This window comes from Myodes glareolus, chromosome 26 (genome assembly GCF_982192425.1).
Source record: "Myodes glareolus chromosome 26, mMyoGla1.1, whole genome shotgun sequence".
In the NCBI taxonomy this organism is placed as follows: domain Eukaryota; kingdom Metazoa; phylum Chordata; class Mammalia; order Rodentia; family Cricetidae; genus Myodes; species Myodes glareolus.
In genome coordinates, this window is record NC_142051.1 from 41,066,706 (window position 1) to 41,071,742 (window position 5,037).

The window sequence follows — 5,037 nt, forward strand, 5'->3', positions numbered from 1 at the left end:
ACAATGTAGAAGAACAAATGGTGCTGGTCTAATTGGACGTCACAATGTAGAGGAACACAAGTGGATCCATACTCATCATCCTGCACAAAAACTCAACCAGTTTTTTTTTTTTTTTGATCTCACAAGGGATCAAAGACCTGAGCATAAAGCCAGATACACTGAACCTGATAGAAGAGAGACTGGGGAATTGCTTGAGTGCATTGGCAGAGGAGACGACTTTCTGAGCTGAACACTGATAGTGCAGACACTAAAAATAATTAATGAACGGGACTTCATGAAACTGAAAAGCTTCTGTAAGTCAAAGGACACTATCAATAGGACAAAGCTACAGCCTGCAGAATGGGAAAAGATTTTTACCAACTTCACATCCAATAGAGGACTAATATCCAAATTATATAAATAACAACAACAACAACAACAACAAAACTAGATCTGGGGTACAGATCTAAACAGAAGTCTCAGCAGAGGAAACTCAAACGACCGATAAACAAACACATTCAATATCTTAGTCATCGGAGAATGCAAATCAATACTCTGAGATTCCATCTTACACTTGTCAAAATGGAAAATGTATGAGATCAATAACACATGTGACAGCTCATGGTGATGAGGATGTGGAGCAAGGGGAACACTTGAGAGAGAGAGAGAGAGAGAGGGTTTGACACAGGAAAATTTGATGTGTTTCATTCTGTTCTCAAGAGTTTCAAGTCATGCTGGTACAGTCTAATTTTTCTCTGCTGTTTTGCTCCTTAGTTTTTAATTCACATCCATCAACCTCAGTTTGCTTAGTCTGTGGATGTCAGCATGAAATGGAGTGAACTTAGTAGGGGTGTGGAATTAACTACCACAGTTACATCAGTTCAAATCTCTATAGCAATTTGTGTATATGTTTCTGCATATGATTGCGTCTATATGTGTGCTTTAACTTTTCTGCTGGATCCTGACTGATATTTATCTGTTTTTTTTATGAGTCTGGTATAAACTTAGTTACCAGAACCTGAAAAGAATATTATCAGAAAGAAAAAGTATAGACCAGCCAGTCTTTCTCACAAATATAGCTATAAGTCATCAACAAAGTATTCCCACATAGAATCCATTTATATAGAGGTCATATGTTATGGTCAGATGATATTTATTTTATGAATGTAATTTTTAATTAAAAAATCAAATAAAATCACAATAAACAAATAAATAAATAAATGGAATGACCTTGATGAAGCATTTTCAATGACACCAGTAGATACTGTTTCCTAATGGGAAGAGATTTAAGGAAGAATGAGAGGGAATCAGAGAAGACACTGAAGAGAGACACTATGCTAATGATACCGAGGAATGCAGGAAAGTTGAATTGTAGACAAAAAGGGGTGTGATACTAAGGGAAGAATTCTGATTAAAAATGGAAGATGCTTCATGGTGATAATGGTGATAGGGCAGGCGAATTTGTGAGTCAGGTAATAGAAGATTTCATATTCCCCTAACAGTGTAGAATGAGAACGACATTCATCTTGCTTCCCAATCTTAAACATGTGTGGTAAAGTTCAGTGAAGCAGAATAACTTCTAAATGCACTTGATATTCAGATAGCATTGTTGAACGATTGGAGAAGGGACAAAGACAACAGCTCTGTAATGGAAATGAAGGTGTGGGAACACAGGTAGCAAAATGATGTCTGTATGTAGAGCTGGGTCAACAGAGGACATGATATGGTTAGGTATGACTAACAGGAGAGTTCATCCTACACTTCCTTCCCAGGGGCCTCTGGGCTGCATTATATAGCTAACAGGAAAAGCAGTCACATACCCACTCACCAAGAGTTAGCCGGGCATGTTGGTTCTCATCTGCTCTCCTAGAACTCTGGAGATGGAGAATAATGAGTTCAAGGCCAGTCTGTCCTAGAACTCAGGAGGATCATGAGTTCTAGGCTGCTCTCAGCTCTACATAGTGAGGTCAATCTGGTCTTGAGTCTCATTACCAGATGGTATGTTGTATTTAGTGTCATGTGAACAGAATTAAGCTAAGCGAAGAACCAGTTGTAAGGAATGGAACATACTCAAATAGTAGAATTTTAATCTTGAGAATCCCCTTCACACTCGTGTCACAAACCAAGGTTTAAGTGACATTAAATGTTGGTAAAAATGCTTAAGCTTATATTCATGACTTTTTTCTAGTTCCTTGGAAAGATGATTCTTAAATTTTATTTTAATTCCTAGCAATTTTGAAGTCATCTGATATCTTGCTTCCAGAAAAACAATCTGACGATAGCGTTCAGCATTGGGTTACCGACAAGGATTGTTCTATGTGTATATGGATTCATAATTCCAGGCTTCTTCATGGTATTTACTGTAAAGCTACATTGAGTCTTCATTGTCATGCATGTTAGGAATCTTAGGTTTGTACTCTTGTGGATATCTTCAGCCCTCAGGCATTCCTACTTATTATATTTTGAACTCTAGTCTCCTAAAACATTTTAAAATGTGGTGGTTTCTTCTATATAGGTTAACTGTGGTTTTTTTTTTTTTTTTTGGTAAGACTGCATTTTCCCCATGTGTGATAGATTGGATAGTGAAAGCGTCTGGATAACTGGTATACCTGCTAATCTTTCCACCATTTCCACAGTAAGTGCTCTTCTCTATCATCATTGTTTTACTCACAATAATTCTTGCTCTTAAAATACCCTCATTTTGTCTAGTCATCCATCCATCCATCCATCCATCCATCCAAATCTGAAATATCCTTTGAGATCCTTTTTCTGTTAATGTGATGGTGGTTCATTCCATAAAATTTGTTCCATACAAGGATAAGGACCTGAGTTTGTTCTCCAGAATTCTGTAAAAGAGCCAGGCTTAGCAGCATACACCTATACATTCTAGTACTGGGTTATGAATATATGCAGATACTTGGAGCTCACTGGCTACCCAGCCTCACTAATTGGTGAACTCTAGGTTCAGCAAGAGAACCTGTACCCCAGAGTAAGGTGGAGAACAATTGAGGCAGATGTCTTGTGTTGACCCTTGCTGTCTACATATGTGCACTTGTATTTGCACAAACATGTGCACCCACATACATAGAGACAGAGATCCTTCTCCTTGCAGCTTTGTATGGGTACTACAGCCAAATTTCATATTTTTGAGTCTCCACTCTTGTAATATTTATTTTATTATTGTAATATTTAATTATTACAATTAAATTAATTATGTATTTATTAGTTTATAAAAACTATACTAGTCTGTAGAATCTTGCCCTCATGACTTTATTCTTGCTATAGCCAAGCCCTGTAACTTTGTAGCCCACTCATAGACTTTGGTCTCTATTTTAGTGATAAGCCTTCTCTAAGATCAGACTTAAAGACTAAAATATTATACAAGGGGATACTAGGAATAGGGTTATGTTTGGGAAGCCTTCTCACCCAACTTTTGCCATTATCATGAGAACATTCAATAGCTAGGAGGTCCATGTTCCTCCAGGCATGTTACACAATCATCAAAATCTCTTTAATCACAAGATAAGTTGAGATCAGCCCCTATGCCTAGCTGGTTCCTAGTTGACCACAAAAACATAATCCATAAGCATATTATCACTGAGTGCCTTCTGAAGCCTTGCATGCTTTTGTTACATGAAGGGAAAATTAGTGCTTTGTTTACTCCCTTTTCCTCTGAAAATAAAGGGTCTTTATTCTGAAGAATAAAGACCGACACATAATAAACTCTCAATGCATACAAGATTAAAGCATGGATGCTATTTCTTGTTAAGAGAATAGGTGGTACATGATATGATAGTTATTTATTAATTATCTAGGTCTACTGTGACAAAAGACTGGAGACGTTGTGGCTTAAACAGACGTTTATTTTTTTTACAGTTCCTGCAGCTACAAGTCTGAAATCAATGTGTGGACAGGCTAGTTCTTCCCTCCAGATGCTCCAAGGGGATGGCCCTTCCTTGCCCCTTCCATCTCCTGGCAACCATTAGCCTTCACTGGCTGCATCTTTTTCGGCTCTGCCCTTAATGATGTTCTGGTGCGGGAGAATTGTCTGTAATCTGTCAATCATATATTTTAATAAAACACTGATTGGCCAGGCAGGAAGTATAGGCGGGTCAACCAGGCAGGAAAGAGGCGGGGCAGCTGAGAAAGGTGAGCCATGAGGCTAATGTAGATAAGGATAATGGGGTAACATAAGTTATAAGAGTTAATAAGTAGCCTGACCTAATGGGCCAATCAGTTTATAATCTTATGGAGTCTTGTGTGTGATTTTCTTTGGGCTTGCCGGTTGTGGGGTACTGGGCGGGACAGAAACCCCAACAAGCCGGCCATCATGTTACAATGTTCTCTTTGTGTCAGTACTTAATACTCCTCTGCTTTTCTCTTATAAGTTTAGTGTCCACTGATGACCCAGAATTGTCTTCTCATCTTGAAATCTTTAACTTAGTTCTATTTTCGAAGACTTTCTAAATGATATAACCTTTACAGGCCGAGGGAATCTGATAACGAATTAGTGTGTGGGGGATAATTTAGCATGTGAAATGTATGTGGGCAACAGGAGCAGCATTGAAGAGCACCTGCTAAGGGGCCTAGCATCCTGGGCTTGACTTTCAGAGTTGCTGTTTGGGTGGGTATGACCATGCTACCTAACTGCTCTGTGCTTTTTTCCTCCTTGGAAAAACCCAGACAAGAATACCTACTTTAGAACCTTGTAGAGACAGGTGTGTGAGCACTCGGAGCAGTTCCTATGGCGGAATCAGCCGCCAATCACTGCACTGTAGAGCCACACCTTGTATTAAGCATGTACCAAGTTTTTACATGTATTTCATGTTTTAGCTAACCAAACTACTGGGGCAGTGCCTACTCCATCATTTAAGGTCATACATGGAGTTTGTGATACAGATGAAATTCAGCCAGACACTGCTTCAGGAGTCTGACTGATGCTGTTATTTTTAAATTATTACCACAAGAACGGAGTTGGCTCTTAATGTTTCTAGGAAAACTAGAAGTTTCTGGGAGACATGGGTATCAGAGAGTAGAAATTTTGAATCTTTGTGTTCT